Genomic DNA, 14718 nt, shown 5'->3' with positions numbered 1-14718 from the left:
AAGAAATAATCCAGGATGGGGAGTCAACCCATCGTAGGGAAGAAACACATGCATGCACATTCACAGCTACATCTGCAAACTCCACACACAGTAGTAGATTTAACTCTAAAGGGAAATGCATAATGCAAAGAATAATCATCTGAAAATAAATAATAAATAATAACATTAAATGACCCACAGGTGTGATATATTCTGTCTAGACAACAATTTACATGATAAGATGTTTGGATGCACCAAGCGCAGTTCTACCAAACGCAGTTCCACCAATTGCTCCACAGTGAAAAACCCCAAGCTGGACACATGTACAAAAACACAGAGACAACATTAAATAACGGCCTTTGCAAGTCAGTGGTCATGTATCTGGGGGGCGAGGCTCTAAGGGGTCTGTTTGAGTTGTTGTCAGCCGGAATGGTCACGGCACTTCACGGCGCCAGGAGGGGGAGGGTGTATGCTCGCCCGGCCTGCTGCCGCTTGGGTTTGGGCCTGACTTACCCATGTAGCAGCCAGCCAGGCCTGCAAGCTCTCTGCCACCGGGGCTTTCCTGTGAGAATATGGGGATTGTGGGAAAGTGGTCACCTCGGGGAGCAGAGAAGGCCTTCATGCCCATTGAGGGGAGCCAATCAGATCATTCCCCCCCCTTTTTAGCCAATCACGTTATTCCGGGTCTTCACAATCCATGTCCGGCGGCCAGAAAGCGGCAAGGCGAGTTCAACAGCCGAATGGCGAGGCCGACCCGGCTTGTAATCACTCGTGTTTGTAAATAATCTCGCTGTTGTCGCAATCCCACTGCGGTCCTTTTGGGCCGACTTGGACACGAGGGGGCTCGTTTCTTAATGCTGAAAGGGAACAACAACGGAAAAAAAAAACAGGAGATGATAATGAGAGGTCCATCTGAAGAAAAAAATCCCCCAACATGCCACGTGAGCCGCTTTGTAGTGCTTATCCCCATAAAGAGGGACGGGGGGGGGGGGGAGCCTTATTTTGCATGATATTAACCACTTGAAAGAGCGCAGTTATCGAGGACGGCAAAGTCTCAGCGAAAAGGCAGCGGAATTAGTGGAGAATAAAAATGTAAATAAAGGCAGCGGCGTTATCTGGCTAAGCGCTGTCAGGCTGGCCATTGTTTGTGGACGTGATGAAGCGCTGCTTGCTGGGCCGCTCACGCCGCCACGCATGTTTCCCTTAATTTGAAGCCCATTTCTATGACAACTGTTGACAATTTATACGTATCTTTTTGCTCTGTTCCCCCCGTTTCCCTCTGCAAAGCTGGTTGTTGCCTCTGTGTTTATTACTCTATAACCCCATGTACTTTGTGTTCCTGTACAAAGCCATGACAATGTCTGCCAAAAGCCTTGCCATACCTGTCAGCGAGGAAATCCACAGCCTCTTTTTTGTTTCTTATTCTAATTCCCTGTTAGTTTTCTCCTCCGCGCCCCCTAATCTCCACCCCCCCCCCCCGCCCCGGAAAGCACGGTCGCGTAAGCATGTGAGATGACACGGGATGGGGGCTTACCTTGCTGTGAAACCGAATCCATTAGCCAGTAGCGACTCCAAGGTGAACCCGTAAATAATTACCGGGATCAGTGGGAAACGTTGTCAGGATGTGGTTGTTTGCAGCCACATTCTGTGTCGCAACGTTTTTTTGAAAAAAGAAAAGAAAAACCCACAAAAGTATGGCGCCTTCGGGATGGCGTATCCGGATGGGGTCGGCGGGCTGGGCTGCTTTCGGCCACATCTCTTACAGCGCAGAGCAGCGTCTCTCCACGTAACTGCGGTGGACCAGAGGTGCGGGATGCAGCTTACCCTCCATTCCTATTGCACTGACACTTTCACTCTCCAGTAAATATTACTAGGGCCTTTCCAGGTTGCAGCTCGACTTCGTCTTTAGAGAAAAGCCCCAGGAAACATTAAAAGCGAAAGTGGCCGACACCCTCCTCACGCTCGCGCGACCGCGTCGGGCCCCGGGAGGAGAGTGGAGGTTCGAGCCACGCAGCAGATGGTGCAGCGTAACCACCAATCTGAGCAGATGGTTCGGTAGCTGTGTGCGGACGGCTGCATTTGACATCAGCCACCACGAGGAGAACACCTAACACCAAAGGCCCACCGAAAGGAGAACAAAGCCTCTTGCTCGGCAGGGAAAGTGGCATGTAAGGTGTTTTTAAGGTGTTGCGTTTCCTCTCTTTGATCAGATCCCACAGGAGAGTAACCAGCTGGTCCGAATGACAATGGCTGACAGGCCTGACTTGCTACAGTCTACACTAAGGTAACTGAAACCCATTAACCTTCATATATTTATGAATCCAAATTGTTAGAGGATGGATGGATAGATGGATGGAGGTGTTTGCTGTTCAAATAGTCATTGTTTCATGATAAGAGTCAGGTCTGCTGTCTTGGGGTGCAGCTGGGGAAGTTGTCCCAGTGGGGGCAGCAGAGCCCTAGGTGGGAGGGGTTATGCATCGTGGGGACCTGGTTAAAGTAATTTTTTTTTGGGTCATGGGCCTGATTAGAGTGAGCATTTCCATCACAGCAGCATGACCCAAGCTCAGCTTCCATGCCCCCCTATCCTCCTCGGACGCGTCCACAGCCCCTCCTGCTTTCGAACTCGTGTGCCAGGGCGTGCATCTGCCTTCCTGATTATTTGTGAAATGAATGATCTTCGGAAGGAAACAGGCCTTTTTAACATTAAAATGTCAACAGCAGCGGTCAGGTTCACCCCAGAACTGTTACTCTATCACACCCGCTGAATCTGAGGGGATATTTAATTGTGAAACACAAAAGCGCCATGCTACATTTAGGTGTAATTTTCAACCATGCAAAGGTAATTTGTTTCAGTATTTGTGAATTAATTAAACACTAACAATGATGGAGAATACTACAGAATATATAATTAAGTGCTCGTCAAAGCGAGATTGATTTACTCTGCTTTCATTTCCGTTCTTTTCTCTTTCTTCCGTTTTGTTTTATCTCCCCCCCTCCCGTCCCTTTGGCTTCTGAAATTTTTTCAGGTTTCTAACTTAAATCTGCTGTTCTTGGTTTACATTGGGGGGGGGGGGGGGGGGGCTGTCTGTGTTAACCAATTACCTTGTCACTGACACGGATTTCTATAGCGCTCTGATTACAATGACAATGTTGAAATCCCCTCAGCACCTTCAGAGTAGATCAAAGTCAAATTAATGCCAACGTGTCCCGTGTAAATTACACCGCACCGGAGAGTCCAACGCTGCACCATCGACGTGCACCACACTCCCCCGCAAATCAGTCCCTGCGTCTGTGATTGTTTATATAAATACACTGAATCGCACTGTATACACATACACACACGCACACCTCCCGGCAAGTCATGTAATATAACCTCCTTTCTGGGAGCAAATTCTCGTGCCGGTTGGAAACACTTACAGAAAAATGCGGCCTCTTTAAGCGCCTGTTTAATCTCCCTTCTCCGCTCTGTATCATCTTTCACACATACAGCAGGTGGTATGATAAATAAGCCACTGACCCAGCAAGCATGACTCTGCTCTTGCTACCTGGATATAAATACCGGCTGCCCACCGTAGTACACTCACACGTGCAGCTTATTATTATTATTATTATTATTATAGATCTATCTTCTCAGTGATGGTCTTGGTCAGGGTTACAGGGCCGGAGGCCTCCCAGGATGGAATAGTAGCCCATTGCAGAGCACACACACTGTCATGTAGTTTGGGCAATTTCAAATCAGCCATTAGCCTGACTGCACATCTTCGGTCTGCCGGAGGAAACCAGAGTACATGGAGGAAAACTCATGTGACACGGAAGGACATGCAAACTCCATGCAAACAGCAGGGTCACGATTTAACCCTCCAACCCTTGAATGGTGAGGCCACCATGCCAGTGTGTAATTATGATTACAATTAATAATTATTATTATTATTGTTATTATAACAATTAATCGCCATTAATAAATATTCATTTTATAATAATAATAATAATTATTATTATTATTATCATTATTGTTATTATTATTATCCCTCTTTGTGGCCATGGCTTCTTGGTTGTGACCCTGTACTGCAGAAATCATTATTATTAATAATATTCTCAACAGTAGTAGTAGTAGTATTAGATATTATGTATTTATCCTGGCATAACTGTATGAATAGAATAGTTTACAGGATCTAAACAACATATATGGAAAATATGTACAAGATAACATAGTAAGATAGAGGCGGGCAGATGGAACCCGACTCCAGCGGACAGTCCGCGTTTGCGGTCGCTGTCGCGCTTGGGGGAGCCGCGGGGCGGATGCAGCGGCACCCGACGGCTCAGGCTGCTCGGGTTCGGGGGGGCGGCTCCCACCACACATGATAACCCGCTCGGCTAATGATGCTGCGGCTCGTGGGCAGATTGACGCTGCGGCTCGCGGGCACATGCACGCATTTCCGCATTTCTGCGTGCGCGTGTGCATCAGCTTATAAATGAAGACGTGTGTTTGTGTATTTGAGTGTATTTGTATATGTGTGTATAACGTGCCTGTCTGTGCGGTAGGAGGCTGGGATGACTGGAGCGCACCTTTGGCCCCGGTCGCATCCCCGACGTGTCATCCATGGGCGGGGGGACACAGGTGTGTTCAGAGCACTGCAGTTCCTAGGTGGGCTTCTGTAAGTGTGGGTAATCTGCGTAAGCTTCGTTTTTCCTTTAATGTGCCTTCGTCAATTTTAATCTGCCTGCCCCTTCCTGGTCCGTCCAGGCTCATGGCAACCGACAGCGCCGCTTCTGGAAAAATCCGAGCGGTGCTGCTCCCCCGCATGCTCGCCCCTACCTTGTGTCACTCTGCAGCTGTTTTGCTCCGGGGGATGGGGATGAATCGGGGGCGGGGGGGGGGGGGCACAGCGAGCAGAGCTCCCCCACCGGGGAGAAGACGCCTATCCCCCCTCCCCAAAAACCGTGTGGCAAGCCCAGGCCCTCTGGGGGCTCGCGGCGGAGCCCCGGCGGCGTACCTCGCGGGGGGGAGCGCCTGCACTCGTATGCCAGGTGTCACCATCACGGAGGATGCCTGCAGCTGAGGCCTTCAGGGCCTGCAGCTCCTCTCCCTCACGCTCACCTCCCTGCACGCCTCCCCTGCCCAACTTCACTCTAATGACAGTGTTTTCATGTTGTTTGGTTTCACTGTATTCCTGCTACACGCGGTGATGTGTAGCCCAGCGGGTTATGGATATGGGCCCTTGTCCACGATGTTGTGGGTTCGAATCCCATGGTTGGGAGAGTAATTATATCACTTTTTTGGCCCTTGAGCAAGGCCCTTCAGCCCAGTTGCTCCAGGGCGCCCTGTGTTTTAACCCCAAGGTGTCCTCACCTGTTTGTCTGCTAAAATGCAACAGGATGTAGCTCAAACAAGTCCATCCATTAAATATGATTTGTATATTTTTAATGCCTATTTAGAAAATCCCTCAGGAATTAAAAGAAAGTGCTGTAAAAATTGCCAATAATCCCATATAATAAAGCTACCATTTTCTCTTGACTCTTCTGCTGAAGTAAAATGTATCTGGAAAAGCACAAAGGCATAAAAATGAAAAGAAAGACTTTTAAAAAGAATATCTTAAGTCGTTTGAGTCTGGCTGACATTTTATAAGATTGTAAGCTGATAGGGGTCAGCTGAGGTTTCCTAACACAGGAAAAAAACCAGCCGGGAACCATAACTCAGCCCTGAAGCAAACATTGCTCAGTAAGGGACCGGAGAATGCAAAGGTAAACTTCAACATGGGTTCCATTTGCCAGCCCTGGTTCCTCACTGAATTAAAGAGGATGTAGAAACGGTGCTGATGTTGCAATGGCATTTGTGCTGCCTGGCTGATGCATGCTGGGATAGCACGGTATACGGTGATGGCACGCGTTAGCCAGTGATGGTGTTTACCTCCCGTTTGTAGTGCCCCAGATGCACGCTTTTCTGGCCAGGTCCTCATCAAACCCGTAGAATCCGTGATGCCCCGCTCCTCCCCCACTGCCCCCCCGAGTCCCACGGCCCTACCAACGGCGCTATTGGGACTGTCCCGTTCCGCAATTATCCTTCCCCAATCAGCCCTCGCCTTAATTGAACATTCCCCCGGTGGCGCCGTACTCGCGGGCCCTACCTGGATTGCACTGTTCATTATCTGTCAAGGTGACTTTGTGGGCCGATGGCATCTCAGTGGGGGGGGGGAGGCGCCTTGGCGGAAGGGAGCCAGAGGCTGTTTTTCCGCTTCCTACTGAAGTGGGCCTCTACAGTGATGTTAGGCCCCTATTTTGACTGGGCGTCTGGTCTGAGGGAGTCAGGGTCGGGGGGCAGTGGGGGTCATGATGGCAGACTAACAGGGGCCAGGTGGCTCTCCCCTCCCACGCCCTCCCCTCCTTGCCTCTGGTCACAGTCACACGTAATTAGCACAGCACTTCAGCACCGCCAGTTCCAGGTCGTTGTTAGTTCTTCCCAGGATGACGAGTGACGCGCCAACTTCCGAACGCTTCGCCTGGCACGGCTGCAGACCCCACCTATGGGAGCATCGAGTGCGATTGTGTCTCAAACCAAGCATTAAACTCCTGGCTATTCTCACAGCTGTGGTTCCCTGGGTTGCTTTAAGTCAGAGCTAGATAAGATTTTAACAACTCTGAGCTATTAGTTAAGTTCTCCCCAAACGAGCTTGATGGGCCAATGGCCTCCTCTCGTTTGTAAATTCCTTATGTTCTTATGTGTCTTGCTGTTTTTGCTTACCGCTCGCCTCCCCTGCCTTGCGGTGTCTTTCCGGGTTCCATGCTTGGCTTAGGGCACAGATATTCGTACGACAGCGGGGATCCGCCCAGGCCTGGAGTTACCCGTCCATTCATTTAATCAACCTGCTCCCCGCATCCTCCCTGCTTAGAAAACACCTTCAGAACAGAATAAGAAACACCAACATCTTTAAAGTGATGGAATTGATCTGTATTTTTTATTTGAGGAAAGTATGGGGGGCAGTGAGGTCCATGTTGCTGTGCTAAACAGGAAAGACTGTGATGCCAAGCGTAACCAGAGGGACTGAACTGTTTCAGCCGTTCTGTGATTAGCGAGGCTGCCTCTGAATTCTGTGTGCGTGAAGCATGTCTTTGTTAACTGAAAACTAACTGGAAATATGTTGCATTATGATATTAAATATCTCTTTCTTTTTGGGAGAAGACTCTTTTATTCTGAAAGAATTTGTAAAAGTGTAGGACATAATGTCAGAGAATTTTCCTTTGGTGGCTGATTTGCACAGAAACTATTTCCGTTCCATTTGCATTTCGAGTTTTGCACGTCTCCTGTGAAATAGGCCGACCGCGTCCCTGTGTGACCCCTTTTGTTTTCTGGCACCTGGGGGTGTGGCTCTATTTAATGGGCGATAATTAGGTAAGGTAGGCAGTGTCAGTCAGAAGGCTCATTTACATGTTTGTTTTCTAGAATTCCGGCATCTCCGTTGCCATGGGAACATTTATAACTGCATAATCAGTAGGGCTTTTTTATGTTATCTCCCACAGACGACCCCTGGTTGTTACCTGTTTATTTTATTCTATCAATATATATTACTTTTTTTCTTGGGCGTTATTTAGTAATCTAAGTAATGCTGCTGGGCTAAGCTGTTCAATTATATCTGTCCCATGGTACAAATATTTGCTCAAAATGAGGATAAATATTTTAATGGATTCATTTCAACCCCATAAATATGTAAGAAATTACAAGAAATAAGTGCTTCAAAATCTGCTTTAGTAAAAATGCCAAAATCTCACAATAATAATCAGTATTATTATTACTCTTCTGCTATGTAACGTACTGTAACAAAGTACTAGTTTCAAATTCCACGTCCATGAAATGCAGGCAGATTTTCTCTCACCATTAAAGCTATACATTTTTTGTCTAATATACTAGAGCGATCCACTGAAATGACCAGCTGTATATCATCTGATTGTCGGCTAAGGAAATAGTAATGATAGGAATAAACATCGTCCTCATGGTCACTATCACCCTGAAGAAATGCAATTCAAAGCCAGTGAGTGTGCAGCTGTCCGTACGAGGCCCTGCGTATCCGTCACAGGCTTAGTGTCTCTGCTTCAAAACAGGGGAGAGGGGACCTTTGAAACGTCGCGTCCCATCTCAGCCTGATCTGCGCCTGGCCCTCCACACACAGCGGCGTGTGCTACCAGCATGCTCCCCGGGACACCGAACCTCTGAAGAGCTGATAACCGTACACAAACGCGATTTTCCCGCAAGGTCTAATAACGCCTCAGTGAGCAGAAACGTCGCTCCGAAAGCCAACTCTCAGGGAATTCAAGGGTGCTGGACCGGAGCGCTGGCGTTTTTTACTGCATTGACTGCCATCCATCCATCCATCCATCCATCCACCCATTCATCCATCCATCTTCTAAGTGCCTGTCCTCATCAGATAATGGGTTTTAACTATCATAAGACGTAGACTAACACTGCAGGTAAAGTTCAGCCATAAACCGAAAGCTGGCAGTGACGTGTGCATGTGCGTGTTTACATGCGCGCAAGTGTGTGTGCATGCATTTGCGTGTTAGTTACCTCACAGGCGTAGCTCCAAGAGACTGGGGGGGGGGGGGGGGGTTTCCTCCAGTTGCCCCCACCACTCTGCACGAAGACGTCTCTCCATCTGTAAAGCCTCTGATCACCACATCTCTGCATCCTCCGATCTCAGCGATGGCAGATTAATACTCAAACATGCTAAGTGAAAAGGTACATTACGCAAAATTAAATATGTGAATTAAAAATGATTGTTACATAAAATTAATTAAAGACTAGGGGAAGAACTAATAGGTGCTTAATTATTAACCGATCCCTTCCAAGAGGTTCAGTCTAGACGATCTTCATCAAACCTTGAGTTAATTTTGCATGTTTTTATAAATAATGCAGTGTTCTTCTGAGGGCCCTTTAGTCACTCTCCTCCTCCGTCTGCGCTGCGTTCCGCATGCCTCGCTTTCAGGACGGGGGGCCGTGAGCACTGGCGCCTGGGAAAGCACGTCACAAACCAGAGTATTTTAAGGTACGGTCAGAGAAAAATAGGTCAGGTTTAGGGGATGCATACTAAACTGTATTTACTGCATCAGGGAGGTGAGGAAAAAATCCTATTATGGCTGCTTTGAAACTAATTACCTTAATTAAAAGCACTAATGTGGCGAGGCAGGGGGGGGCCTGAATGTGGTCTGACTGAGGGATTGTGGGATTTCTTGCTGCGGCATCAGAGAGTGGCCGGGCTGCAGGTATCGCGGGGGACAGACGGGCGATACGCAGTGGCTCTCTGGGGGTGCGGGCCCTGAGAAACTTGCTTTTCTTTCTTTTTCTCTTCAGGTTTTTTTCTTTTATGTCGTTCCCTTACCAACAAGAGGGGCTTTTGTTCAATCGGGGGCTGTGGGCGGGGCCTGGCCCCCGCTGTTAATGCGGACGGGGGAGGACCGGTGCGGGCCGGCGGCGCAAGAGGCCCGATGAAAATACCTGACGGGAAGCGGCTCGTGGAATGAAACCGTCACGTGGCAAGTGGACGGGGGCGTCACCAAAACGTTTGAAAAACTTAATTTCTCCACGTTTACATCCTCATCCTTGTTTCCCATTCTCAGAAATACCATATAGAGTTTTTTACATGGAAGTTTCCATCGGTTGTGCCGGTGGTTCCTGCCATGTTTGTGTCTTGCGGTAAAGGAGAGTATGAAAGGCAGGTAAACAGAAGAGAAAACATCTTAACGATAAGATCCTTGAGAAGCAGGTTTGGAATCTCAGCGCCCTGGTATCGCTGACAACCATCGGCGCTTAACAGCTTTAGATAGTTGTTTACACAACAGCACGGACTGTGTTCGGAGAAGCCAGTGATTTCCTTCAACTAAAAAAACAAAAAGTTTGCGGTGTGATAATTACTCCAGATAAACGGCATTGCTGAATGATCGCTGACAAGGACCGCCGGCTTTTGCTGGGAAGTGGCGGCGTGGTTTTAGCATCAGGCTTTTGCGTGTGAAAAATGTAAAAACAGCGTGAAGTGCGGTTCGGTTGTGGGGGGGGGGGGGGGGGCTGGATGAGCGCGGCGTGGCTCACGAGACAGACGCGGCTGCATCCTGTCGGCTTTTATCATCCAGCTGCGACTTTTCCCAGCCAGCCTCTCAGAAGGATGTGGATTTTTAACAGGGGATCACAGGAACATCTCTGGGTGCCCTGTTCATTCCTGAGTGCCCCCCTCCCCCTCACGCCAAGGCCTGTTGGCCTTAAGGTGGGCCTGTTCCATGCTGTTATTTCACAGCTATTCTCACCCTCCTGCACGCTCCGCGAGGCGGCCTGTGGAACACGGTGAGCGGGAACGATGCCCACCGCTACGTGTGTCCATGACGCCCCTTTCCCCTGGAATGAAACTGCGTGCTGCGCCAGCGCTGGGTTTGCGGGTGCGTAATACGCCCATGTGCCTGCTGATGGCTGGTAGCACCACACAACATTTTAAAGGACTGCAGTGTCGCGGAAGGGGGGGGCAGAGCGATGTGCAATAATGGCTGAAAGACGATGGCGACCGCCCCCCCAATGAGCCTGATGATGGGCTGGCAGGCATCGGTGGGCGGGGGTAGCTTCATCCTGGACAGGCGTGGGGGACGAATAACAAGTTCTCTCCAAAGACGGGAGGGGTATACTTACACCCCCCCACCCCGCACGGTGTCCCGAGCCCGGACAGTGCTGTTTTCAGCCCCACCTCTGGAACCATCCGTCCCTTTCTCGCAAGTTATTTTCAGCTTAGAAAACTGCCCACGATTAGTATTTTCCTGGCTGCGTGCACCAGTTTCTTTTGATGCACCACGGTGAGACTATTTACACCCTTTCATCAGGTTGTCCTGTGCGCAGGATGTTCATACCATTGCGAAAACCTGATCTAAGCTCGCACTGCATACCGCACATGAGGAAATTAAGGGGTACGCAGTGGACGTGCAGTGGGGCCTCATCACGGCGCTCCGCTCTCCAGGTGACGCGCTGTTCTGTGCGTACCCATTTAAAAATGATCGGTAAACATAAAGCACAATAATCGCAAAGGAAGGGAGAGGAGTTGCTCTTCCGGAAAGTGTGCTGCAAGCATGATATCTGTCTAACGAGGAGCCCGCAGTGTGAACAGCCCAAAATTATCGACTGCATTCACATTTCACTGATAGCATAGATGAGTTTTCAAGAAATGGACATACAATTATGCTCCCGTGTCGTATATTAATACAGATTCTTGACATCTTCCATAGACCCAGAGCTGTCATCTCTTTGTCTGCTTTAATTGAAAATTAATGGTTAGTGTGTTGCCTAGGAGACCAAGGCGATGGTCGGCGGTGGCATTCACGATTCAGCCAGACACCAGTGGCATTGTTTGTCCCGGCTGACCTTGGGAGTTTAAAAAAAAAAAGATGAAGATGAAGGAGAGCAAGAAGAAAAGAAGCCGAAGGAGAAATAGGGGTTGAATATTGTGTATTGAAGCGAGGCGAAAAAATAAAATAAAGTTATTGTGGTTGTGTTCAGAGGGAAAAAAAGAAATGATGGTGTCAAGATGGCAAATACTGAGAATTATGTTTGAGTAGAAAAGCATAAAGGCCTATCTTTCTCGTTCAGTCCTGGCTATTACCGACACGATACCGGCGCAGTGCTGATGCCAGAGGGCACATTACAGCATCATAATAGTCCGGACAGCATTACCTCGACAGAAGCTCGCTGAATGGGCTAGTCAAGATTGTATCTGTCTTGGCTGGGGGGGTGGGGAGCGGGGGAGTCAGTTATCGCTCCGAGGCACCGGCAGGTAACGCGACAAAAGGCACCAGCAAACAACAAGGGCCAGGAGCACTGGGAACTTAAAGTGGGAGAGGAGTAAGAGGAAGAGGCACGTGGGGACGTACTCTGAGGTAAATAACGGTGAGGAGAGTCTGCTGACAATGCCTGAAGTTATATAATTACCCCACAGCCACGGAAACAGGGCATGTAAGCTGCTCACATCTCCACAGCCGGCCTGAAGTTATATAATTACCCCACAGCCACGGCAACAGGGCATGTAAGCTGCTCACATCCCCACAGCCGGCCTGAAGTTATATAATTACCCCACAGCCACGGCAACAGGGCATGAAAGCTGCTCACATCTCCACAGCCGGCCTGAAGTTATATAATTACCCCACAGCCACGGCAACAGGGCATGAAAGCTGCTCACATCTCCACAGCCGGCCTGAAGTTATATAATTACCCCACAGCCACGGCAACAGGGCATGTAAGCTGCTCACATCTCCACAGCCGGCCTGAAGTTATATAATTACCCCACAGCCACGGCAACAGGGCATGTAAGCTGCTCACATCTCCACAGCCGGCCTGAAGTTTTATAATTACCCCACAGCCACGGCAACAGGGCATGTAAGCTGCTCACATCTCCACACCTGGTCTGAAGTTATATAATTACCCCACAACCGTGGTGATAGGGGCTGAAAGCTGGCAGATTTACATTCACTAAACTGATCACACAGAACACTCAAAACTCCACCCTAGTTAGAAAAACTAAATTCTAATAACTGATATTTTTACCTGGCATTATTATTCAGTTTACCTGTTTTTTTTTTTTTTTAAAAAAACAATAATTTTATTCTACGCATTGTGACTTGGCAGGTTGAAGAATATTTGTGCAGTTTTTTTTGTCTAAATGCAATAATAATAGTAACATGTAGGGTGACACGGTGGTGCAGTGGTTAGCACTGTTGCCTCATGCCTCTGGCACCTGGGTTCTAGTCTTTGCCAGTGTTCCATGTGTGTGGCGTTTGCATGTTCTCCCTGTGTCATCGTGGGGTTTCCTCCAGGTGCTCCCATTCCCCCCCAGTCGTAAAACATATAGAGGCTAATTGGAGTTGTCAAACTGAGCAACGGTGTTCCTGTCTGAGTGAATGGCGTGTGACTGTGTCCTGTGATGGGTTGGTGTCCCATCCTGGGTTGTTCCTTGCCTTGTGCCCATAAACTCCAGACCACCCCACAACCCTGAATAGGACAAGCAGTTACAGAAAATGGATGGATAATAATCTCCATGAACTATTTTCAGATTTGGTATAGAGATCGTTTAAAGACACATGTTGGCATGGTACTCAGTTAGAGCGTACAAGGTGAGATGCCAGCAGTCCCAAATTCACCATGACAGCTACATTCTCTTATAACTGTCATGAAACAAGGGTTAAGATGCCACAATAGACCAATTAGCATACTTTCCTGACACATCGCCCATCTGAAATATACATGAACAGACACTTTTATCTAAAGTGACGTCCAACTGAGAAATCAGGGTCAGCCAGTCCCTGGAGCAACTGGGGGGGTTAAGGGCCTTGTTCAGAGATCCACTGGTGACATCACTCTGCCGACCCTGGGATTTGAAGCTTCTGATGGATGGATCAATGTCCTAACCCCCCCCCCCCCCCCCCCCCCTTTGTGTTTTTTGCAGTGAGAACATTGTGGAAAATGGTGAGAAGAGAAGAGAGGAGAAGAGAATTAAGGTTAGTGTCACCGTCTGCTGGATGCTGACCCCCCCGCTGAGGGTCCCTGTCATCGCGTGTGACTGAGACTGGCGTGTGTGGAGAGACCCCTGAGCGGGGGAGCAAAGTGCAGGGTGGCCTGTGACACCCCCATGTTACTGCCCTTTTGCAGGCCATACGTTCCTACACGACTGGCCCAGAGCAGCCAACAAAACACCTGGTAATGAAATGAAAAAATTACAAACGAGATGGGGTTAAAATATTGAGAAATTAGCATCACGGACAAGTCCGTTTGGAAGAAAGGTGGAGGGGAACAGAGCATGAGATGCAGAAACTCACCCAGAAGGTACGCAAAAAGACCCTCTGGGGGTTATAGGAACCCCTTCCGAAAGCATTTAGGAGCTTTTAGTAAAAATTTTGGAGAGCTGGAGTGGCTTTCTGGCCGTTTCAGCAGGTCAGCCGGCGACGCTGTGAACAGACAGGCGTAATTTAGGGGCCCCCGCAGCTGAGAGTTTCACCGCCTGACGTTTTATTTATTCTGGGAATTACTGAACCTCACATCCTGCTCTCTGGAATTGTCTTCTGGCTCGTTCACATTAACAGGCACAGTTAGACAGGTGCCCTCTAATTAAGTCTGTCTTTAAGCCAGTGCTGAGGATACAGCAGCTGGCGCACAGTGTTTTCCAGCTGGATTTTATGATGGAAATGGAACAGCCTGGACTCCTGGAAGGTAAGGGCTCTGCAGTATTTGTAAACCACAGGCAAAACGGCTTGGGCAGGATTAATGTGATTGTCAAAGGCTGTGTTAAATGTTACCTAAAAAAAGATATGTAGACTGATGCCAGATATGTAGGAAGGTTACAGACTATGGATACCTGATATCTGATACCTGCATTTATCTGGCATCAGTATATGTGCAGAAATAAATGCTGTCTTTCCTAGCGCTTGCGTTGATGAGGAACTACAGATGCTCCCAGGAATTCCTTGTGGAAGCCCATATGTAAGCATTGACATATCAGCCTGATAACCTCTTACCCAGCACAGGGCTTTCGAGAACCCAGTCCACCAACCCACCACCAAAATACAGGCAGGAAATGCATAGAACAGTGTTTCACAATCCAGTCCTCAGGGAACCCAAACAGTCCACGTTTTTGCTCCCTTCAAGCTCCCAGCCAATCAGGAACACCGATGGTGCAGGTGCAGGTGGAAGCTGAGAGGAAGCAAAAACGTGGACTGTCCGGGGTTCCCCGA

The 14718-nt window shown here is 48.7% G+C and overlaps 1 long non-coding RNA gene across 1 annotated transcript; it reads left to right on the top strand.

The window, feature by feature from the left end:
* Window positions 1-2220: 2220 nt before the first annotated feature.
* Window positions 2221-14295, top strand: LOC111854428 (uncharacterized). Its single transcript, XR_002840674.2, has 3 exons — window positions 2221-2263; window positions 13437-13488; window positions 13640-14295. It is a non-coding gene; the product is annotated as an uncharacterized lncRNA (long non-coding RNA).
* The last annotated feature ends 423 nt before the right edge of the window (window positions 14296-14718 follow it).

Source organism: Paramormyrops kingsleyae, chromosome 8 (assembly GCF_048594095.1).
Source record: "Paramormyrops kingsleyae isolate MSU_618 chromosome 8, PKINGS_0.4, whole genome shotgun sequence".
Lineage (NCBI taxonomy): Eukaryota > Metazoa > Chordata > Actinopteri > Osteoglossiformes > Mormyridae > Paramormyrops > Paramormyrops kingsleyae.
This window is presented reverse-complemented; position numbering and strand designations above follow the sequence as displayed.